At 35.4% G+C, this 26,396-nt stretch overlaps 1 long non-coding RNA gene across 2 annotated transcripts in view; it reads right to left on the bottom strand.

Moving 5' to 3' along the window:
* The window catches only part of LOC108968275, a 179,188-nt gene that overhangs the window by 98,579 nt on the left and 54,213 nt on the right, over nt 1-26,396 (bottom strand). Inside the window, exon 1 of one of the 2 annotated variants that reach the window (XR_001993327.1) lies at nt 4,121-4,482. The exons of the other annotated variant lie outside the window; for it this stretch is intronic. This is a non-coding gene — a long non-coding RNA (uncharacterized LOC108968275). Of the gene's footprint in view, nt 1-4,120; nt 4,483-26,396 lie in introns of those variants that run through there. 2 annotated transcript variants of the gene reach the window in all.

Below are 26,396 nucleotides of genomic sequence, written 5' to 3'. Positions count from 1 at the left end.
TGCAGATTTTAACTATAAGAAAATCGTGTGCAAAATTTCAGTTCCATATCTCAAAAATTAAAGCACGTTCTATATATTTTTTCTAGGATCTCCGACGTTTCGGGTTGTTACAAACCTCGTGCAAACTTAAAAGGTACATATTATACCCTGTAGTTACATATAAAATTAGTTTCCAAAATTCTAGCTCACAAATTTGMGCAAATAAATAAAAGTTTTTCTGCACTATTTGTCTACAAACACGTTTATTGCCTACATACTTTGTATGTCAAAATCGAAATTTCGAAACTCTTCTAGCGCCTGTTTCTTGTCTAAACAAAAACAAAATTTTATTAAATTCTTGTAACAAAGTAAATGTACAAATGAAGATTAATTTTCACCAACAACCATAAATTTTGCCGCACCCAACTGTTTGGTCAACCACACACACACACATACATACATACATATGTACATGAACACAAAATATACATATAAACAAAAATCTACGTGAAAGCAAACGCATATAAATCGAAATCACCGTGCGCGCGAATGCAAACACAATTTTCGAAATCAACTGARATCTATAAAATTTATAAGAAAAAATAACATAAAAATAATTAATTGAAACTCAGCATAAGTAAATCTCTGAATTTACAAAGTAGAAAAGGCGTTCGTACGCTGCGAAATTGCAAAAGGAAGAAGTCAATAAATTACACTAAATTGGTAAGACGCTTAATGGCACGATCGTGGCGAAACTTTAACTTTACGAAATTAATATAAATTGGTTGAAAAACGGCGAATTAACGATGAATAAATTTTATTATAGAAATAGAGAAACGACTTGAATAACAAACAAAAAAACTCAAATAAAAAATTGGTAAAATTGGAGGTAGGAAATCGCAATTAGACACTTAAGTGTTGAATAAAAGCAAAAAAGCGGTAATTTTGGTTGCAGTGAAGCTAGACATAAATACATATATCACCTTCACAAATACAAAGGGGTCACAGAAGAACTTGATTTAGATCKATTACTTTAAAAAGATGTAAAAAGAAAAAAATCTTGATTTTAATCGTTTAGTTTATATGGCACCTATGTATATGCTAGTGGTCCGAAATCTGCGGTTCCGTCAAATGATCATATAATACATACATACATGTTATACATTCATATGTATGTATGCACCTTATTCAGGGTATACAAAGTTGATTTCTTGGCAAAATCATAAAATTATAGTTGCCTTTGAATATTACTTAGCAACAAGCTAAAAAACTGAATTAAAGAYGTGGAATTGATAGAATATACAAAAAAGTAAAATGATTTCCTATTTTGTAAGTGGTCCTATTAACTGACAAAAGATTTATTGTATGGCACGTTCATGGCAACAGCGAGCGAGTAGTATGAAGTGAATAAATCTGGTAGATACACATAACGGATAGTTTAATAACAGAAAAGAGTTTACAATATTTTTTGAACTTTTTGAATATTTTGCGAAGCTGTCAGATGACTTACTTTTACACTGATGGCTGAATCGCTTGGTTAGCATAATCTGTTCGAATCGCAAAAAAAGACATATTGAGAGTCAATCTCAATTCTATGCACATATGTATGTATGTATATGTATTATTTTACATWTTTTAACATTTTTATTTTTGAATCAATATGAGAAGCACTTGAAACGACTTTTTCTCGCGTGTCCAGCATCCTGTAAGTACACCTACCTATGTTCATCTAAATATATACATGTTGGTTTTCGTTGTTCTATCTAATCAAGTATGCTGGAAATGTTCTACGGTTCATACTGAACAACTTAACCTAAGCGATTGTGAGTCGGTTTCAATCCAGATATTTTAAGACGAAATTTAAAATGTCTGAGGAATCTGCTGTATGAGAGGTATGTTATATAGTCTTTCTTCCTTTAAGACTTAAAAACCTGATCTAAAGTATTTATATCCTACTGGTGTTGGTATCTGGTCTTACTAGGCAGCACTGTTGTCAAGCGCGGCACTTGTTCACCGCCTTTGTGCCTTCATGTATCCGCCACGATCATCAGCTGATGCAACAAAATTTAAAAAAAAAATCACAACAACAACAGCAGCAACTATACAGCCACAGCAACGATGTAACGATAACAGTAATTATAAGAATTATGGCAGTCATAAAAATCAACTGCAGTTATAACAACCAACAACACCACTATGTACAATGGTAATGGCAACAGCTGATTTTTCGCTGCAACACCTCGCGTAGTATATGTATGTATGTCTTATATGCTTGCTGTTGCTGTTCTTCACTGTAAGCACAGCGCGATTTATTATATTTTAATTACTTTCTGGTGTTGGCTTTGCTTCTTTTGCTACCGGCGCCGCCGCTAGCGCTCATGCTTGGCGTTGCTGTTGTAATTGCTGTCCTCAGCTCAGCAATTGTTGTTAGCGCATAGTATATGGTATAATATGCTATTAATGCTATTGCTGTTGCTTCARCCGTCAGCCGTTGGGGTCGTCGTAATTACATTGCTTTTTGTTTTTGGCTTTGGCTTTTCAGCGCTAGCTGTCCGCTATTGGCAACATTATGCGGAAACATTGATGAGTTATCGAKAAGCTGCTTTTTATGCACATAGTGACACATGTATTACTTTGGTCACAGATGACTCAGCGCATGTGATTTTATCTGAGAATCTTGCCAATGCTGTTGTTGTCAACTGCACATTCGAACGGTTGTTATCGGTTTCACAATAATATTACTTTTTACGGAGTAGTTGCAAACATTTGTTATTGCAGAACATGTTCGATGCAAACTAGTGATTGTAACAAGGSATATTTGTTAGAGAATTCTACTTATTGCTCATAACAGAGATACGAATATTTATACATACATATGTACATATGTACATACATATCAACTATGTACAATTATATCTGTATATTAGCGCAGAAAAAAGTTTTTTTTTTTACTTCGGTGAGCGGGTCTGAGATAGTGTTTTTACTCAAATGTGGGCGTGCCACACATATCATGCAATTTTGACCATGGCTCATACCATCTTGGTAGTAAAATTAATTGTATCTGGCGTATTTAGTTATTGATTTATTATTAAAATAAATTGCTAATGAAGAAACTATAGGAAAATATTAAAAATAAATTAATTAAAAAATAATTAACAAAATTTTAAAAATAGGTAAATAAAACGTACAACTGAAAAGATTTGCATCATTGAAAATAAGATAAAAAATTCAAGGAAAATATATTTCAAAAAAATATATAACTAAACAAAAAATTAATTATTATATATAAAAAATGTTAAATCAAATAAAATAAACGAAAATACAAAAAACGTTTGAATATTTGGAAATTATATGAAAAATTTAAGAAAGCATAAAAATAAAAAAAATATATATATGTACATATATAAAAGTATAAAAAAATGCTTAAACATTTTGAAAATAAATTAACAAAATTAATAAACTAAACTAAATAAATGACCTTCTCGCATTAATCATAGTACCAATTATTACTTTAAAATTCTGCATATAAAAAAATTGTATCTTTGGAAATAATATGACCAATTTAAGGAAAAACAAAAACATTTAATTCAAAAATTAATAAAAAAAAATAAAAATATAAATAAAGTTTAAAAAAATTTATAAAAAACTGAAACATAATTAATATCTTAAACTCAATACATATGTATGTATATCGTCTCGTCATCCTGATCATTTATGTATATACATACATAYATATGTATGTAACCCTATATCTATCTCGATACGTACAACCGTTGGGTGAACAAAACTATTATACACTGTAGACACATGCTGCAAGAGTATAAAAAGCACCTAAGCATTAAATGTCATTCGGATATCTCAAAGAYTGGTAAACAAATCATTGTAATACCTAAACAAACTTCGCTTAAAAATCGCCAACTCGAATACGGTTTTAGATCTATAGTCTCTTAGACACAGTTGTTTACAATTACTTGCAGAAAATTTCCTACATACTCGGTTGTTTAGTAAAAAAAAATTTACACGTTCGCATGTATGTATGTACATATAGACAGAAAAGTTTTATAATACAAATATAAATTATGAAATAAATATACATATATAATTATTGCATAAAAATCAAATAACTTGATTATAAACTTACCCTTTTCAAATTTGTTTTGCCAATATTACGCCACGCGCTATTTTTTATARCAACACTGTAGCATTTACTACCCGACACATGCGACATAATCCAACAGCGAAACGCGTAAAGATTGTTAGGTTCATACATAMAAGCATATACACACCCACGAACGAACCCTAAAACACACTTAAGGAATTTGCACAATATATGTAGACAATCATACTTTCGAGAAATTTAACGCACAACAACTTTCACGACACTACTCTTTTGCATTTCTTAGCGATTTTAACTTTAAGTTAATGAAAAACACACTTTAACACTTTAAACAAATACTTTTCACTAATTTTAACAAACATTCGCGACATCAGTCAAGAATTACTTGTGTCCACTCTCTTAATCACTTGTAAATAAATATTTTTACTGTTACATTGCATTCCTGGAATATTCTGCATTCCACGATTCTAAAAAAGACCAAATTTCGAAATTCGACACTCTTCTAAATTCTCTCARGAGTATTGATTAGCTATTATTGCATGCATAATATTTTGAAGRTCAACTTCGAATATTAAAYAATTTGCAATAACAATGCAAACAATCAGAGCATCACTCATTGCCATTTCGCRAATGAAGAGCACGCAGCTTATGTCACGCATATACGAACGTATTAGTGTGAGGGTGTGCGAGCCCTTCGCGCAGCATTGATATGCAGTTGTAACAATTSGAAGTAAGAGCGCATAACTAATAAAGTGAGCATTGAAAGCGAAAATTCACTTACGTATGTATGTATGTATGTACTATACAGTAAACATAAGAATGCTGGAAGTTTGATTGAGAGGGCGAAGTSATTTCAAGGTTTTGGAAAGAAGTGTTAAGAGATCAAATTTGTAGCAAAGTAAGAGTAAGTTGGCAAGTTTATTTGATAATTGGGCACATGTACATACATGCATATGWATATGTATGTATAAGGACTGCAAATTTGCGTTCTAATCAGTTTGGTATTATTTGAGGTAAAATATCATTGTATTAAAGAAAAATTAATTTAATTATTTTATAAAAACGGTGAGAAGTAGTATGCATAATGAGACTTACGTACTTACATACTAACAACAAAGAAATTAAGGTAGCGGCTTTCAGAAATATATATTACTATTTTTGTTGTTGTATTATATACTCGATTTGTTTATCTCGTAATGAGTTAAGCTTTCATTAAGCACATTGAAAGCGGTTTCATTTTCACAACAAGATAAAGATAACTATGAAATTAAATATTAATACTATTTTAGCTACCCTATAAACTTACATATGTATGTATACGCATTCATATATGTACATACGTAMATATAATTATAATAAGTAAGTAAGCACTTGTGCATAATTTTTTGATCATAGGCGAGTAATTTTGCCAAGTGAATAATTTGTTTGGCTTTAATTCGTGGATTACATTTATTTGCGCCAGAAGATAAATGTGGGCTAATGAGGGCGTTATTATGTGTCACTACACATAAATATCAGACATTGTATGTATGTATGTATATGATATATGCAAGCAATAAAAGATAGTTAATTATATAAGCAGTTTTATGGAAAAAATAGCAAATATGAATGATGTTGCAGCTTTATTGTTTTATTGTTGTTGGTTTGAGATTAATATCAGCGTTGTTTGTTGTCAGTCTTTTGTTGTTGCATTTCCATTAAATACACATATACAGGTATGTATTTATGTGTGAGCTATCGCACAGAAAATATGTACATAAGTAAATAAAATAATTAAATACATGTAATGATTAAATGGGAAAATAATTCCGGCTCGTTCAGCCGYCCGTTCGTGCGTGTCATTGTCGTCATTTCATTTATGTATGTACATACATATGTATATGTGCATATGCACAATGTATGTATGTATGTTAACGAATGCACGTCATTAGCGGACTCAGCGGCATGGCAACAAACATATTGTCTGTGTAAACACATACAAACTCACATATAACAATATGAAAATACATAGCAACGTAGCAACAACAATAACAGCCAGCGCTAACAATTGTATAAAGCGAGTTGAAAAGTACAACAACAATAAGCAAACGTACATAGTTAGACACTGTAGCRCTGCAAGCACGTACATAGATAGCAGCAACAACCACATTAACTACAACAACAACTAAAACAACAATAATAGCAACGACAAAAACGACAACAACAAAAGTAACAAAAACAACAAAAAATAGCAACAATAACAAAAAATTATGACAACAACATAAAATACAACAACAATAGCARTAATAACATAAAGGAAAGCAAAGCAGCCATAGGTGTTCACACAGTCGGTCAAACAGTTCGTCAGACAGACAGACACACGTCATGGTTTAGTGCACAAAACGTACAACAACAATAAGCGTAAGTTGTATGCTGTTACTGAAGACAAAAAAATATATACATATATGAAGACAAAAAAATATATACATATATGTATATGTATGTATAAAATACAATATTATGCACTTGACAACAGCGCGTTAAGCTGTGCGCAATAACAACAATGAGACGAAATTGTGTCTAGTTTTAACCGCGGCTTCCAATAACACACGCTCAGGCCTAGACATTACATATGCCATGTATACACAAGTACATATGTATATACATATGTATGCACTTAGAGACAAACGGCAACATTCACACTTATAAAAATGCGAAATCGATTGGTTTTTATACCCCACACGAAATTAGAAAATATTTTTGATATGAAGAGCTGAAAAATATTATTCGCCGGGATGTCRAAATTTTCGATTTTAAATCGAAATATAAATTTTTGTGTATGGTAGCAAAAAGAAATAGCTGGCAAAGACAAAATGATGATTGTAAGATCAAATTTTACACGATTTTCAGAAGATGACTGACTGGTTCGAAAACTCTACTATTGGACTTGCGGTACTAGTTTGAAAACTCTTCCATACGGATGGTCGCCGCGCATGTTAGCAACGACGACAGCAACATCATCAACAACAAAATGATCGTTTCAGCGTGCATGCGATTTTCTTGCACAAACAACACACTTTTATACAAATTTTTTCAACGTTTTTTTCACAATGATTTTCAATGTACATATGTATGTATGTATGCATGTGAGCAAATAAACATATATGCATGTGTGTTTGCAGTTTTACTGACTTTCAGTGCGCCTAGCAACAACTGCCAACGCTCCGCCCAAGCGCTAACTGGTGAATGCGTTCGCTACAAATACGTTAGTTATTATTATCGTTGCGCATATACACACACATACATATATATACATATACATACATACTTGTACATACATTTGATTGTTTGCTTGCGCTCGTTCCATCAGTCAATCACGCTTATTGTTGTTGCTTGCCGCGTTGCACATAAGCAAACGCCATTGTTGCTTGGTTTGTTACACTGACAATTGTTATTGCTRGCTGCGGTGTTTGTTGTTGCTGCTGTCAYTGTTATATATTTGCACAATTGCTACCTTTGTAGTGTGTGCGTGAGCTGCACTTTGCAATTGCAGATTGCTGTAATCATTGTTGCCTGCGCTCAACCGTTTTTTCCTCAACTTATTTCGTACTTCATGTAGGCTTTGTTGTTGCCGTTGCTATAACGCTTAGCTGTTGTTGTTGCTGCTATAATGCTTCAATGATTTGTTGTTGTTGGTACGCAACACTTGTAACATGCTGCTGGCAATGCAGTTGCTGTTGTTGTTGTAGCTGACACTGTTTATTGTTAACTGTTTGCATTTGTTGCTTCAGCAATCATTGTTGTACTTAGTCGGTGATTTTGCAATTTGAGTTGCGAKTTCCTATTTTGCTTTTGTGCCTTTTTCCTTTTCCTTTTGTTGTTGYTTACTGCTTTCCTCCGTTTTCCGCTGCCATTTGCTGTGCCWGTATGCTGGCATGTGTACAMCTTTAGCTGCCAGTCCCGCTGYCGCTACGCCATTAAGCCCCTTCCTTTAGGCGAGCGCTGCCCAACGGATCGACTCGGTCGTTTATTGCTGCCACCGGTGTTGGGACGGCTGTTGCCGCTGACATTTGATTGCTGTGCATTGCTGATGTTTTCGYTTATTGTTGTTGTGTTTTTGCAGTTGCTGTTGTTTTTTAAATGTTGTTGTGTTTGTAATTGTTGTTGTTTCTGTTATTGTTGTTGGTATGTTTCATTCTGTTGTTGTTGTTGTTGCTGTAATCGTTATGAATATTGTTGTTGTTGTTCTTTAATGCTTTTGTGCTCGTTATTATTGTAGTTGTTGTTCTCATTACTGCTTTTGCTGTTGCTGGTAATTGTGTGTTCTGCGCTCTCGCAAACTGCTTCCTGCTCCAAATTACCTTTCGCACTTGTTGTTNTTATTTCTTATTTTTTTATTGTTGTTGATGAGTGCTGCGGCAAATGTTGACTGCAACTCGTCATTTGCAAWGAAATGCAGCAGTTGCAACAATAACAACAAGCGCATGTGCTGCCTAGTGTAGGTGGGTCAGAAAGTTAAGCAAATAATTCGGTTGACAGCAAAAGAAATTATGGTGAAAGTTGCATAAAAATCATTAAAATAAAGTTTATATTGGCCATGTAGTGGTGAAAATGTTATAAAGAGTGATCCATATCGAGATTTCCTACTTAAAAAAAAGTACAGAAACTTCAAATYTAATGGCGAATGTTTATTATTATTCGAAAGAATATTCTCTGGCATTTAYTTTTTGATGATTATCTCTTTAAAATGTTGGCTWAATCTCAGAGGGTACAACCATTGATTCGTACATCCAATTTTCGATGATTCGTTCGAGCTCTTCGACTGGTAACTGGCAAATGACAGACATAGAGTTTAAACTCTACATATTCCCACAGCCAAAGGTCTAACGGTGTGATATCACACGGTCTTGGTGGCTAATCGACACGTCCAAAACGTGCAATTATCTGCTCACCGAAGTGTTCTCTCAATAAATCCATTGGTTGGTGAGGAAGTGGCGCCACCTTGTTGAAACCAAATGTCGCCGAGATCAAAAGCTTTAATTATARGTATCAAATAGACGGTTACCATAGCACAATAACGTTCGCAATTGACGGTTACGTTCTCAACGTCATCATTTTTGAAGAAATATGGACCRATGATTCCACCTACTCACAGACCACAAATCGCTGTATTTCTAGATCACATGATAGCTCTTAAAGGTCTTCAAAGTGCTTTTCATTTCTTCCATTGTTGACTTAACGTTTTTGATGTTATATGTACTCCAAAATAAATTGTCGTAAACTCTATTTTCTGAGTTTTCTCCGTCGCTTTTACAATTTTGGCGCACATTTTTTAAAGACCTTTTACCGATTTCATAAAATCTTGCCTAACGTGGTTTTGAGTTACCTGTTAGGAGCAACCAATTTGCCTTTACAACCTAAGCCTTGGTTTTTGGGCTTACAAAATACAACTCGTGAAAGTATTGAAGCCGAACAACTATCAAACACGTCGCATATTCGGTGAATAGACCCAAAACGAGGTGGTTACGTTAAGAAACGAAAAATTGGCGCATTTGAAGTAATAATAATGTTATTATTTGTCCTTTTTTGAGACGTTTCAGTATGTAATACTTAAAAAGTTACTGTTCGGTATGATTTATAGGCAAATGGAATCATTGGACCATATTTCTTCAAAACTGAAACCGCCCGTAGTGGGTCAATTGGAAAACTTTTAGTACCATGGTTAATGACTTTTTCATGCCTGTATTAGAGGATGTTGCTGTGGACAAGGTTCCAACAAGACGGCGTATTACTTTTCAATCTCGGCCTACGAGATCATATGATTTAACGCCGCTGGAATGTTTTTTGTGAAGTAATGTAGTCGCTTGCCTACGCAGATAAGCCTGAGTAGATAGACGCCTTGGAAGATAATAATCGGCGCTTTATGCTGGCATACGGTCCCAATTGCTGACTAGCATCCCGACTGGAATTTTTTCCAGCCAGCGGAGACGATCACTTGCCCGAAATMTTTTTAAACTTCAGGCCAATCCTTTAACTTAATAATGAAGCTAAGTTCATAACCTTAATTTATACGCATTAAATTATATGCGTTTTGTTTGTTTGTTAAAACCACAAAACACTCTTTAAGAAGCCTAAAGAAGTTTTCCACAGGACTCTTGTTGTACTGGCTCTAAGATGGTAAAAAATGACGAATTGTCGAATACTTTTTTGGAAAAATCGATATAAATTTTCCAAAGCGATTTTTTAAGGTATGACTGGATCATATATGTAACCCCACGACTAAAATTCCAATCAGATATCAGTCGTTCCACCAAATGAGCAGCTTATTGGAGTCAAAGGGATAATTGCAAAATCTCTGATGGGCATCTCAAAACTAAAGGAATTAGTTGGTATATTTACAGACGGCTGGACAGGCAGGAAATTGGTTAAATTAGCTTGGCTTTTCACACTAATCTTTGGATCGACATAACAGCTTCTTCTTTTCAACGCAGTCGCTTATTTTGCCCAACTTCAGCGCTTCAAGCTTTCTGTATTATTTTGGTAATTTTGAAAATATCAGTTTCATTAGCGTCGTCACTTTAGCGATCGTATAATGTAGAGGAAACTGTAGCAACTTTCTCTGTTCAAATAATGAACTCAATCAGACAGCACTTGTTTGCTTTTCTTTCGCTCCAAACTCTACCATTGTACTTTTTCATGTTTTGTAAGCAACTAATCATCAGCATTTCACCAATTACCAACACTTTTACGCGCCATCTTAATTTAATTTGGATTAACTTAATTTGATTTCGCTACAAAAGCCGTTGATTGAATGCGGTTTGGTTGCCACTATTATTATATGATAATGCCATAATTTGTTGTTGCGCGGTGCTCAGGCGTTCACCAACAACCTATTATGCTGCAGATTTCGTTCAAATTTTAGATTTCATTTGCCGCTACAAGCGCGAAACTGCTGAAGCACTTYTTGTATATTCGTCATCGTCATCGAGAGCAATGAGCGCTGAGCGCTGTTGTTGCGTTGCTGGGTTTTTTGTTGGTGTTATTGTTGTTTTGCATTAGTTTTCGGTGTTTTGTTTGTTCATACAGTTTTTACTCTTATTTTCCGATTTTTTTATATATTTTTTTAGCTTTTTTTCCAATTTTTTTMAATTTTTTCCACTTCTTTTTTTCCATTTTTTGTTGATTGCTGTGCTCCAGTGCTGGTAATTTTCCGTTCAATTTTTTTATAAAACTTAATTGTTTTTTCTGTTATTTACCTTTTTACGTCTCCGTTTTTTTTATATGTATAGCACATACATACATACGTACATGCATCTGTTTTTGTTTAACTGCTTTGATATTTGTAATTTGGTGCGTGGCTGCTGCGCGGCAACAACAATTCARCAGCGCCGGCAAGCACCCAACCAAACTGTCAGCCAAGCAAGCATAGTCAAATGGAATCATTGACCTCAGCCTCAGTTCGGTCTGCATTATATGTATATATGTATGTCTATATGTATGTATGTATGTATGTATGTATGTACATATATATGTATGTTTGTGTGTGTGTTTGCATAAGTAACCGTTGTCTACCGTAAGCCGGCTGCAGCGCTGATTGCGGAGGCAGCGCGAAAACAAAATGTTTTGAATCGAAGTCGAATTTGCCGACATCGCCCATTTTTAACACCACACATCTATACATATACACACACATATGTACATACTAATGGTTTTTGCTGTTATTGCCATTTATTTGCAGTTTTTGATTTTTTTCRCATCTGTCTTCATTATTTTCGACGTTAGTTTTTCCAGACTTCCTCAAAATAATAAAAGAGCTTACGTACATACACATACATACAAACATACAAACACACTACATACACACAACTGTCGCCTAATGACATTTTCAACGCTTTCTGCCAACTGCCAGCAGCACATTTCGTACATTATTTAAATTTTGTCAAATCTTTTTAATGTATTTTGACCTTAAACGTCTCCGAGTTTTCCTGTTTGCCTTTTTCGTCGGCGCGAATTATTACCCGCAAATGCCATTTTTGCGCAAAACCACTCAAAAATTATTTTTCTAATTTAGACATTTGCAATTTTGAAAGTGCCGACAGTGTCGTTAGTCGCGCGATTTGCTGGTGGCTTGCCTGTTTGGTTAGCGGTGTGGCAGTGGGTGTGTTGGGCACAGTTTGTTGCCGCTTCACGCTTTCATGCCTCCGCTTAAAGAAGGCGTGTGCGCTGACGTTTGTCACTCAGGGCATAAGCTAGCTGCGAGCTGTCAAATTTCAAGCCATTAAAATGAAAATTAAATAGTAATAAATTTAATTGAGTTAAACTTTTTTGGGTTTCACAAAAAGTAAAGCGTTTTCAGTTGCTTATTGGAGTTGTTAAAAGACTTAGCTGTGTCATGCTACCCAATGTMTAAACTTAAAATTCATTAGCGCATCATAAAACATCTCCAGCTGCCTGATAAAGTAACCACAAATATTCTGTGGAAAAACACTGAGTGCCATTTGAGTCATCAGTGTTGATAGAACAGAAGCACCGATGTTGCAAAACAATGTCAAGTGATAAGATGTCTATTGACAACAAGTCAACATACAAATTACTATTAATTATTTATTGATAAAATATTTAGCATGTTTCAATTTGTTTGTTGGTTTTCGCAGCTGTGAAAACAGTTCAACACACATCATTAACAATATTGGTGACTCACCAGCGACAGAAAGTGAATAGAATGGTGCTTTTTTCGAATTCCACAAAATATTAAATATTTTGTTAAACATATAGTATTTGTTTCACAAACCCTTTTTTATATTTGAACAAAAAAATTAATGTTTCACAACAATTTTTGTACACTTGCAACATGTCGCTACAGAGTTCAATAGTTTTGTTCACTTAACGTTTGAACGCATCACCTAAAACTAGGCGAAGTAGATATAGTGTTATACATTGGGTAATCGAAAAAGTATTTTCGTATTTCTAATCAAACTGCAACTTACTTTTTTTATATTTATAAAGAACGTCAATGAACCAAATAAGTACMATTTTTATCCACCACTTTTTGCCATTTTTTCGCTCGAGATATTACTCGCGCCATTGTAAAACTTTTCTTTCTCTGCGAAAAACTGTGACAAGTAATTTTCGCCAACAGTACTCCATTAAGGGAGTTTTGCATTGACCTGATGGAAGATGAAGTCCTTTCTGTTGATCAGTTCCCGACGTTTTTTCGATTGCTTGCTTCAATCTCATCAGTTGTTGACAGTAAAATKTAGAATCAATCGTTCGACCAGGCTGGAGTAGCTCATACTGGATGATTCCTTGTCAACCCATCAAACACTCAGCATAACCTTCCGAGGCATCAATCCTGGCTTTGCGAACATTTGTTGAGCGTCACAATCWTTTTCGCACATTATTCTCATACTTAATCCGCWTTTAATTTCRGCAARGAATCGGATATGTTAACTCGRTCCATTGAATTTTTCACARACAATTCATGTGGTACCCAAATATCGAGCTTCTTTTTGTAGCCTTTTTTAAATGGTTCAAAACCGTTTGAAGTTGTCTGCTAAGTTCCTTRGCGATGTCATGACTGCTTATGTGATGGTCCTGGCCAATMTTTCTCTTAATTTTATCGACTTTTTCAACGATAGATCGACTAGAGCGAGGTGCATCTTTCACATCGAAATTTCCAAAATGGAATCAATCGAACCATTGYCGTKCTACACGAACTGATTCAGCATTGTCTCCGTAAAGTTCACAAATTTCATTGATGGCTTTCAAAATATAACGAGKTTCTTCAGATTTACAAAATCTATTGCTAAAATACGAGAAGACTTTTTTTTCGACTACCCAATRYATAAATAATCAGTATGAYSATACGACTTRGAATCGGAGTGACAGTATAACACACATACCTGAAAATAAAAGCTCGGTCTTAATTAATCTTAGTTGCAAGAGTATAAAATGTTCGGTTATACCCGAACTTAGTACTTCCTTACTTGTTTATGTATATTTCGTAACAAACATTAAATATTCTACAGCCTTTTTTAATAATTTTAAATGGTTTTGGGGTATTCACCGAAAGCGTTCTATCAGAAAAACATGCATACCACAACGCTGACAAATATGACTAACAATATTTTTTGCACAAAAAAAAAAAAAAGTTAACTTCGATTGTACCGAATGTAAACTTCAAAAATAAAAAACGTTCCATACAGAAGCTAAATCATATGTATATTGGTACGATCTTGAAGATTTCTTCGGATACCATTGCCACGGCCGATAATCCATGCCGAATTTCTTGAAGGTAGTAGGTCACTTGAAAAGTCTCTGGCTATATTTTTGGTAAAATTCGTTTTTTTTTATTCAATTCCGTTGTTCCTTTCAATTGGACTCTCAAATTTTTTTATACCATTTTTGTCAGTTATGACTCAGTTTCGGCGATGGACTGTTCATTCAACGAAAGTTTCTTCCAAACGAGCAGTTTTTTGAGATCTGAGAACATAAAATATTCGCTGAGGACCAAATATGGAGAATACGGTGGATGCGGAAGTAACTCGAAGCCCAATTCTTGTATTTTTGCCATTGTTTTCATAACTTGTSACACGGTGCATTGTCTTGATGAAACAGCACTTGCCTTTTCTTTAAATACGACAGTTTTCCGGCGATTTAATACTCGTCCTTCAAACCGGCCAACAACGCTATAAAACAGTCGCAGTTTATAGTATTTCCTCTTTCGAGGTAGTCAATAAAAATTATTCCATGCGCAAACCAAAATACARAGGACTTAACCTTGTCAGCCGTCTGTTCCGTTTCTCCACACTTTGGAACGGTTTCATCGATTTCGGTCCACTCGGATGACTGTTGATTGGACTTCGGAATAAAATGATGCAGCCATGTTTTATACATTGTCACATGTCGACTCAAAAACTCGAACATATTACGCTTGAACATCTCCAAACGCTGCCGCGAATCATAAACTCGTCGTTGTTTTTGGTCGAAAGAGGGCTCGTGCTGCAATTTCGCCCCTTTCGAACTTGGCAAACCACCTTTTAAAAATAAATAAACCCTAAAATATTTTTTAGACCTTTCAGTTGATCTTTCTTTTAATATTGACTTTATTTTTTTAATTTTTTTAATAATCTAAATTGTAAACACGCTCTTCACATTTCTGAAGTTTTTCCTCTAGTTCAATTTCTGAAACACATGTTTCAAAAATTTTGTTTAAACAATATGCCACCTTTGTTTAAAATCATAAAACAGTTATGAAAGAGACCCCTCAACCCCACGGAATTTTCCAACAGCTGCGAGACTTAAATAAATATGTATAAATATTTTTTATATAACCTCATAAGTATATTTATACATTTTTTGATTGCCATATTTTTAAAATATCTTTTGTGGATAAATTTGGCCTAGATATGACACAAGAAATGCTACTACTTTAAATGCTGACTAAAGCATGAAGCTTTCATTAAAATTTTTCGAAAGAAACAGCTAAAGCGAACGATCTTCGATCTTTTAAGTCAGTGAAGCACCTTGTAGCCAATAAAAATTTGTTTGACATTTAACATCTATTCTCAACAGTTCGATGGGATATCTGAAAGTATGAGCACCAAATTGTTCTAGCCTTGATCTCACAAGGAGGAAGTATTTAGAGCTTCTGCAGCTGGCATCTGTTAAGATTATTTATCTACCATACAGGGTAGACGCCGAAAGAATGCCGACAAATAGGGAGGTGCTAGTCATACTGTGAGCAAAAAGCTTACTATATATCTTACGATGGATCTTGGACCAAAAGGATCTTGCAACAAACATGAACCATTGGTAGCCCAGCGTAGATCAAGCGCCCGCCTTGCCAGCTCGTCAACTTTATGTTCACCTAAGATGCCGCTGCGATCTGAAATGAGATGAGACATTAATTAACCATTCGCTCGATTAGTGTCCTCAATGCTACTAKCGACGAAACCGAAACGATTCTTTTACATTACATATGGCTCAAGCAGTTCACGACTTCCGGGCWTARAMCAAGTATCCTCTGGGTAGCCAAAAAACATACATATGTTTGAAGGCTAGCTAAAGTGAGAAGGCGAAACATCCCACGCCAGGGTTACGCGCTGGGTTTGGGACCCCAATGAAAATATCAAAAAGGCGTCGGTTGAGAGTCCTCCCTTGTGATGACGACCACTGCAAACGTGTTAAGGACCTCAAGGCTACTATAGACAAAATCATGGAAACATATGGTAAGCCTTACTCTCCATAGAATATTTCTACGCAAGTCAAGATGAAAAATTTCAAGCACTGGAAGGTTTGTATGAGTATTTGTTCATATAAATCTTAGGGAAGGAAATTTCTTGGCAAARATATGAAAATTACTTGTCGCTTAACAAATATTTGAATTATGAGGCTTTTCTCCGGTCGTCAGGCTTAAGCTTAGCGCTCTACTCAAAAAACTACTCATCAATCCACTTCAATATTATACAATGCAATCGAAGAGAATAGTTCGATGCCTTATTAAAATGTTAAAGTATTTTTACTGATTATGCCAGCTTATTGGCTTTATACCAGTTGCTCGTTCGTTTCGTCACTACAACACCACCTACTTCGATTTCTTTTCAAGAAAGGAACCATCAACAACAAKGTGCCTAGCTACGAAGTTTCAAGAAATACATCTATCATTGTTAAGTTGACACTTCTTCAAGCAATATTTTGTAAGAAAATTGATGACTCSGGCTACCAAGCTAGTCACTGACTGCTTGTGCTGTGTATTTGCGCGATCATCTTGCCTTAATATGCCATGATCCGCAAGACAGTAGCCTCGATTACGGTTAAATGAAAAGCAAAAAATTAWAATGACGATAATAATACAAGATGTGCAACAAAGCAAATTCACGCAACAACTACAGCAACTACACACCGTGCCATGCTTAACCAGAACAATAACCGCAAATTAACTTAAATGCAACTTTAAACGAATGAGGCGCGTAAATTACTGTTGTACAAACAAGCGAGCCAAAAAAGAGCAAAAATAATTATAATGACTATTTGCCAGCAAGCAGCAAGCAGCAACAACAACTGCAACGCACAAGCAGTCATGGCCAAGCAGCGGCAGCAGCAAACAGCAGGCAGCAAGCACGCCAGCCACTTAAGTAGCCGGCAATGGCTGAGTGGTGATTAGCAAGTAAGCGATTTAATTTATATTCTGCGTTTTAAGTTCAATTTTATTGCCTGCCCGCCTGCCTAACCAGTTAACCTGTCGCTGTGTAYACAACATACACTACTACATACACACATAGCTGCGTATAGTTGGGCGACTGTCCAGTTGCTGGCGACTATCACGGCGCTTTTGTTTGATTGTTGGGAAATTGTTGGCGTAACTTGTTCGTCAGCACCTTCTTTATTGCGCTGGCCATATTTATGTGCTATGCCTGTACGTATGTAGTATGTACGCCCATGTGGCAACGTTTTTGAAATGTTTACAGTAGCGCTGCATTTAATTGCCGCCAGCACTGGCAACGATATTTGCCGCAACAAGCGCGCCTGCCTGCCTGCTCCCTGGAGACGGCGACATAGCGTTGCCGCATTTGCCGTGGAAAGTATTTGTGCGAAAGCGGAAAAGTGTTCGTGCAACACTCGCTTAGGCGATAATTGTGATTGCAACAAGATTGGCTGTGAGAAAAAACAAAAACAAATAATTGTAGCCTGATTACAGCGTGCTCGCTCGGTGTTGGCTGCTGGGAAGGCGATTGATGTGCATGAGTAGACKCTTTGCAGTCACCGGAGTGTTGGTAAATGGTGATTGCGGTGCGAATTGGTTGAATGACTGGCTATTTTATATACATACAATTGCTTATTATTATACCCTTTAAAAGTTATATGGAGTTTGCCATGAAGTTCGTAACAACCAAAATTGAATCTTGAGTTGTTTGAGACAAGTTCGTCTGTGGGTTCAACTGTCTCACTGTTTGTATAGTATATGCGTAGTATACTCTCAGCTTTTGAGTTATCGATTTGAAATTTTRCAGACTTTTTTACTCTACAAATAGCTGCTCATATGTCGAAAATTGTCGATATCGAACCACTATAGCATATAGCTGTCATACAATTTGAACTTTTAAAAATAAATTCTTGTATGTAAAGTTTTTTATTTGACGAGATATCTTCACAAAATTTGCTATAAAATAATATCCTCAACAGCGCTACAAAATCTGAACCAAAATTTTGAAATCGAAACACGATAGCATATAGCTGTCATACAATTTGAACGTTTGAAACTAAGTTCTTGTATGGAAAACTTGTTTTGTTGGAGAGCTATCTTTACGAATTTTAGAGCAGAGTATTACCTTAGATAACGGTATAATCTCTGATAAAAATTTTCGAATCGGACCTGTAGAGCATATAGCTGCCATACAAACTTAGCTTTCAAAATCAAGTATGTATATGGAAACTTTTTGTTTTTTATTAATGACCTTGAAGTTGTTTTATAATTAAGCTATTTAATAGCAAATTAATTATAATTAACAACATTTTGTTTTATTTTAATGCAATAAAATTTATTTTTAAAGAGAAATTTCTTACTATAAATTAATAGTRTTACTACATCACTATATTTGGTTGGCTTCATTTACTATTTGTACTACATTGCCTTGCTTAAAGCAAATCAATTTAATAATTTTAATTCAATAACACTTCAAATGTTATCGTCTGCTCAAATACATAAGTATGTATGCATAAGTTTACATAAATACATACATATTAAAGTAAGTATGCTTGAAACTCAAGTATGCMTTTAATACTTCAAGGCAACCGCGCTTATCAGTTAACTACAAAAACTGTAAATTACTTAGACGAAAAATAAACTTGAGTAATTAAATAATGCTAAGTTTGAACTGAATATATTTACATGCATACGTACATACATACATACTAAAGTATAAGTATACATGCATACATTCATACATACATACATTCATACATACATACATATTTGCTTATCATCAACGTTTATTACTCACTTCAAAAACTCAAATTCCAGTTTTAACAATGACGACAATGCCTACATATATATAGTACATATGTACATATGTATATGCACTTAATTATACCGTTTCAAAAATCGGTTGGCAACAACGTTTGAATTATGCGAATGAAAACTAMAAATGTGAATTTTATACTCAACATCCGTTCCAACGAACTTTTCAGTTAGGCTTTTTCCGCCTCAGTGACTCAAAATTGGCACATAGCAGCGTTGTTTTTGCACAACAAACATTTTTTTTAGCAGAGAAAAACATTTTGTTTAGTAAATTTATTATATTAAGCAAATGATAAGATAGGTATGTAGCACATGTTGATTAGTCACATGCATATGTACATACATACATATAAMCTTTGCATTTGGCTGMCTGTGAACTCTTATGGATGAGGCCACATGTGGACAATTTCTCGAACTTCCGATTTCTCATGTTTGGCAAAGCATGAGTCAAAAACAAGTAAATTTCTTTCAGCGCTTTATAATGTTTCAAAGTAGCAAATAAATATAAATAAGTAATTTTATACACTCATACTAYATACACTTACTGATGACTTATTTAGTAGAAAACAAAATATTTTGCAAAACTTGAAATTTTGAAATGCTAATTTTGAATTGCTAATTAACTTACGAGTATACTAAATACGTACATATGTATATTTGTATGCATAAAATACCAGAAATATTTTATGATTTATAGAAAACATTTGACATTTTTTGTCAAATAAAACAGTTTTTCACAAAAGCATTGGATTTTGCTCGTTCAGTTTGTATGGCAGATATAWGCTATAGTTCGATCTCAAAATGATTTACGAAGCTTTTAGCTTTGTCTAAAATATCCTGCTGTACCAAATTTCGTAAAATTGCAAAAGTAGTGTGCAAAACGTCTACAAGAAATGCCTACAGTAACTTTTTCACTGCAGCATACATATACATATGTACATACATATGAACATACATACATATATACCTGCCATATAAACTAATCGATCAAACTCAAGTCCTTGTACTTTTATATTTGACAAGAAGACTGCAGGAAATGTCTAGAGCAAGGCAACATGGAAATAATTGACGCATCTCTTGTGGCAAGACATATGTATGTATGTATAAAGAATAATATTTTGGTTTGAAAAAATAAAATATGCTATAATCCAAGATTTTTCCAGAACCATTTGCTACTATATTCTTTGCTACGGACTCAATATTCAATACGTGAGTGCAAGGTTTTGAAAAATGTATGAATTTCATCACTAAATTTCGTCACATATTTGTATACTTTATTGTCATACCAAGGGGGTTGGCAGCAAACACAACTAGAATCGTATCTGTCGCCAAGCGCTCGTCAATAAAGTATTTCCGCAAATKCAAACACAAGCTGGTCCGCATAAAAATAACTGTTCTCATAGACATTATCAAAGCAATCGAATTTGAATCATCGCGATCACGCGTCGTTGACGACGACAAAAAGGCGAGAAGGCAAAGTACGAAAAATGCAAACCAACAACATCAACAAAAAGTACATACATATATAGGCACACAACAGCGTTCATCTCCACTAAAAATCACTAAAAAATGTGCAAAAGTCGAAGAAAGCGTTACGACGTGTGCCAACCGCACACTTTTATAGTTATTTATGTATGCAGYGCATATTTTACGTAGGCGCGCGGCGCTGTACAACAGATCAACGATAAATAAAAGCTTTTCAATGCATATTGTTGCTGTGCTTCTAGAGATTTCGCTGCTTAACGGGCAATGGCCAAAAGTCGAAACTAACGCAGAGCAATGAAAACAAACAAAAAAAAAAAAAGCAAGAACAACAACAAAATACTAAAACAACACAACAATAAAATACTAAAACAACAACAATAACAAAATACTAAAACAACAGCAAAATACTGTAACAACAACAACAAAATATTAAAACAACAACAAAAAATCTAAAATTCGTTGCCTTTCTTTTTAAGCATGCWTGTATAAATATGTATGTGTGCGTGTTGTTGTGGTTTTTGCAACTAATGTGCTCTTCGCTACACAAAATGTAACTGAAATTCGCAAGCCGCCCGGCAACAGCAGCAAACGGAGCCGGAAGCGTCACAACAGCAACTTCTTATATACACACATACRTACATGCAAGTATTGTTGTGGCAGCAACAACAAAAATGAGGCAAGTAGCACAAGCCCCTTCATAAGCCTATATTTATTGTTTGTTGCTAAATCTTTCTTTGCCTATTATTTGTTGTTGTTATTWTTGTATTGACGCTTGTTGCTGTTGTTGCTACGTTATTTGCTGGTCTTTTGGCTGACTCATGCGCGACTTTACGACTCGTTGCTCACCTCACGCGATCACTTTTTCTAAGCAGTTAACATTTTGTTGTTGCAACAATGCGTTGTTAGGCCAAATACATATGTGTGTACACATACAAGCATTACTTAAGCGTGCGTGTGTGTTTATTGTGCGGTTGCAGCACATTGTGCTGTGTTTCTTATTGTTGTTGTTCAAAAATTTTCCATCAATTTTTTGAAACCCATTTGCAGTTGGCAACAACAAGCGACATACTCACTTGGCTCATTGCGCAGAAGCAAGCGGTTGCTATTGTGGTTGTTGCTATTGTTTGTAGTTTTATATTTTTCAGCGTWTATGTATTATTTTCATTGCAATCGTTTGTTGATCGCTTGCGTTTGGTCAGTTTGGTGCGTTGACTTTTCGACTTGACGATCATTGTCACAGTTTTTGGCTCCCTCTTTAGCGCTTGGCGTTGCTCACATTTTGTTTTTATTGTTTGCGCGTTGTTGCCAAGTGCTTTGCAACGCTTAGTTAGTCGCAACTTATTGTGCAACAACAACCACTAGTGTTAGCAATTGGCATAAAACATGTTTCTTTTTAAGGGTATTTGTTGTTGTTGTTGATTGCTCAGTGCTATTATTAATTCGTCAGCCAACGAAGACGTAAAATTACTCACATAAATATCGACAAATTTATGTACATAATGGTGTGCAAATCTAATTGGAGACAGTCACAAAAAATAACTGACGTTTTTCCCAGGCACAGTGGTACAAAATTGTACAAGTGGTGAACAAAAAATTATAGATTTTATCAAGCGTCTAAAATCAGTTGAAAGGGTTGCAGAAAATGTTCTCAGGAAGAAAAAAAAGGAAATTCAGTAACTAATTTTGCACAGTGGGCTTATTGTGAGRGCTCACTTATGCAAACTAAACGTTCAAACTCAAGACTTTGTATGGAAAACTTTTTAATTTGACAAGTTAYCTTTATGAAATTTGGCAGAAAGTAGTATTATAGGCAAAGCTACGACCTGCGAAGAATTTGTATAGATCAAACTACTATAGCATATAGCTGTCATACAAAGTGATCCATCAATATTCAAACAGTATATCAAAAACTTTTTTATTTGTTCAGGTTTCAACACAAAGTTTGACATAGATTATTATACAAAGAAAAGGCACAATCTGCGAAGAAATCGTTGAAATCGAACCACTGCCGCATAAACTAGCCGATCAAACGCAAGTCYTTGTATAGGAAACTTGTTTGTTTGCTAAGATATCATCGCGAAATTTGGCGTGGATTTTTCTCCATAGTAACGGTATAATCCACAAAGACACTGTTCAGATCGGACCACTATAGCATATAGCTGTCATACAAACTGACTGATAAAAATCAAATACTTGTATAGAAAACTTTTTTATTTGTTGAGGCATCTACATAAAATTTGGCACAAATTATCATCCAAGGCAATGGTGTATTCYTGGAACAAATCGTTGAGATCGGACTGTTATATCATATACATATATTTATAAATGCTGTCATACAAACTACTTGAGCAAACTCAAATCCCTGTATGACTTTATTATTTGACAAGATACCTACAAAAAATTTGGGACAGAATATTATCCAACAGATTGCTGCAATCTCTGCGCATATCGTTCAGATCGGACGACTATAGCATATAGCTGCCATACAAACTGAGCAAACCAAATCAAGATAAAAATATTTAAAAATGTTGYTTTGCCGTAAAAATTGCAACTGTGAAGCGTGTTTCAAAATTTTATTTCCACCTCTAACAAAATCTTACGATAACAGCCCACTGTGCCTACACATACGGTCGTATCATCATTCGTTGACCTAAACCATCATTTAAGCGGCACGCTGACTTAGCAACACAACACTGACTTATAGGCAGTTAGCAACAGCAGTAAGCTGAGCTCAAGCAAGGCAAAAGTAACCACAAAAGACAACAGCAATAACAAAAATAACAGCAAAAACAATGGCAGCTGTACACACCAATAAAAAAGACAGATGTGGTGTAATGCGAAATTAAGCCAAAAGCCCGAACAAACGGCAGAAAACAAAATTCGAAGCGGGTGTCAAAATAACAACAACAATAGCTGCTTTAAATGTAATAAAACAACAAAAATCCATACATACGATATGTACATACATATGTACAAGTATGTAAAAATAAGAAAATGATGCGCGTACAAACAAATTTGGCGAAGCTTCAACAATCAAGCGTTAAGCTGTGAGCTGATCACGCGATAATAACTGCAGTAATGACGTTGATCCAGCGGCTACAAGCATAATAATGAGCAGCAGCGGTTTAATACATTTTTATACATATACATACATACATACTATATATTGTATTTACATACATACAAACACACACACAGAAGCGTAAGTAACACTAAGAGACTGTTGATGAGTAACTTTATCGTCTTTATTTGCGCACAGCAGCAGCAACAACAATAACAACGTCATGAGCAACAATAACAACATCATTGCACAACAACAACAAGCTAAACACTAACCGCAGCACAAATTTGTTGCTGTCGCTCGACTGCGAACGCTCGTGTTGAACACGTTTTCAGCTACCACAACGGTCTTTGTTGTTGTTGTTGCTGCGCTTATATTGTCTGCCGATCGTCGATATTATATTTTATGCGCGCAGCTTTGCATATACTCGGAATCACACACACTCAATATGCTGGTCGATTGCTACTGCCATGGCGGCGGCTGCTGCTGATGAGTAATCTTTATTGCTTCGCCTTTTGTGCGGCCGCTGTGCGATTTATTGTTGCCAATCAAGCGTAGAAAGTCACGTTATTTGTGCGCTGACTTACTGYAGTATCTTAAGTGTCGCACGAGCACCGAATAAAGCAACCGAATAACGCCGGTTTATCAGGAYGGCGTTTCGTTGTGCCAATTTGGCTGATCACTTTTAAATTTAGCTCGCGCAAATTGGTATTTTTCTTCGCAAAAACATCATGCGGCTGGTAATTTTCGTAAGCTTAGTAGACAGCGCGTCATTAACTTGAATTCGAGTTTGATGAAAAATATATTTCCAGCGATGGAAACGTGATTTGTAAACCACAATTAGGAAGTTTGGCGTGAAGAAAGCGTCAAAAAGCAAATATTAACAGCAAGAAAGCGTGCAAGTAGCCAACAAAAAAAAAAAAAAAATGGTTTCAATTCAAACATTTGTATAAATACAAAAGCATCTTATTTTGAATAAGCAACACTAGCTTTTTTTCTCTGAGTTCTCAGCGAGTTCTGAGTTTCGAACACGTCAGAACGAAATACGGCGAAGCATATGTGGGTTGGATTGGAGTCTTCATCTTTCCATCAACCATGGGCCGGAACTCAAAACTTTGCCAGTTGCCTCTATCCTGCCTTTATCCTATGCGACACCACGACAGTTGCACATTCCAAACGCAGACAGGTCATTCATTTAAATGAGAGGGCGCTCTTGCTTCCGTCGTCCACCCATGGGTCTTGAGTTGTAATAGTTTTCCGCAGGAAGATCTTCTATGCGAATGATTTGGCATAACCGGTACTTTCGTTGAATTTTTTGCGCTTATCGTTATCCACGTCGCCGTAGATCTCATACAGTTCGGAGTTTCACCTTCTTTGATATTTATCTGTCACGCCAATGGCTCCCAAGATCTTCTATCGAATTCTCATCTCGGATCATCATCGTCCATGTTGATACACTGTTAAATATGATGAGAATAGTTAGAGACTTATAAGCTAGTTGTGGACTAGCGTCTGCTAACCGCACGCGATATCCAATGAGAACTTCGACACTAGAGCTCAAGAGCACTACGGAAAGCCAGCTCATTACCAATCCGTTGTTATTGAGACAAGGGCGCTATCTTTGGCGTGCGAAGTAACGGATAAGTTGTTCAATAATACAAAAACACATCTTTTAAATTAAATGAATGCTATATACATATGTACATACAAATTGTATTGTCGCAATCGAGCTCAGAATTATTGCAATTATCTAAAAAAGTTTGTGTGCTTGCTACTTTTCTATTTTATATTCCGCTCTACAATCTGGGTGATTCATTTAATTGCAACATCAACTATCTAAACTACCTGTTCACCTCAATGTCAATCAGCTTTTCAGGGTAATTGGACACGAAAGACATAAAATTAAGTCAAGAGCCAATGAAGGCAACGGAGTGAAACCGCAGCCACGCTAGAGCAGAGTTACGAAGTGCTTATGTAATTACCCCATAAATAAAAAAAAATACGAGCAAATATCTAGGGCGAAACTGGTGTGTGGCTGATGTAAGGTAGAATTGAGAAGTAACTAGTTGCAAGCTAGTTATAATAGAGAAGGATTTGGCCAACATACATACATATGTATGTACATATGTGCTAATAATAACGAGAGAAAATGTTCGATGGCACGCAAGCTATAGTACACTTCATATACAAAAGGGGTTCCATCAGACGACAAACTCGAGTTGCCGCGAGAATCGAGAGTGACCCTTGCGCAGCTTCGTTCTGGATACTATAGCAGGTTAAGTCCTACTTATCCAGAATCGACCCCGACATATCAAATATACATATGTCCAGCATGCAGCGGTTCAAGCATAACTTTAACCACCTCTTTGCAAGCCCAGCTAATCCTACACATCTGAAACCACTCTCTCAATGAGCTGACACCGTTGAAACAACACGTTTCCTGGGCCTACCGTTAGATGACCTCGATAACAACTTAGCCTAACGGAGATAAATACCATTACAAGATCAACAACATTCCATACCATACCATACCAAACCTTACCAGAATTAGTTTTGGATCGGACAGTTTGTATGATCTAGATGTGTATAAGAGACAGGGTCTATAGTTTGAGGCAATGATACAACCGCTTGAACAAATTATTCAGATCGGACCACAACAGCATATACCTGCCATATAAACTAATCGATCAAACTCAAGTCCTTGTACTTTTATATTTGACAAGAAGACTGCAGGAAATGTCTAGAGCAAGGCAACA

The sequence above is a fragment of the Bactrocera latifrons genome, unplaced genomic scaffold, assembly GCF_001853355.1.
Source record: "Bactrocera latifrons isolate USDA-ARS-PBARC rearing strain unplaced genomic scaffold, ASM185335v1 scaffold_208, whole genome shotgun sequence".
NCBI lineage: Eukaryota > Metazoa > Arthropoda > Insecta > Diptera > Tephritidae > Bactrocera > Bactrocera latifrons.
This window is presented reverse-complemented; position numbering and strand designations above follow the sequence as displayed.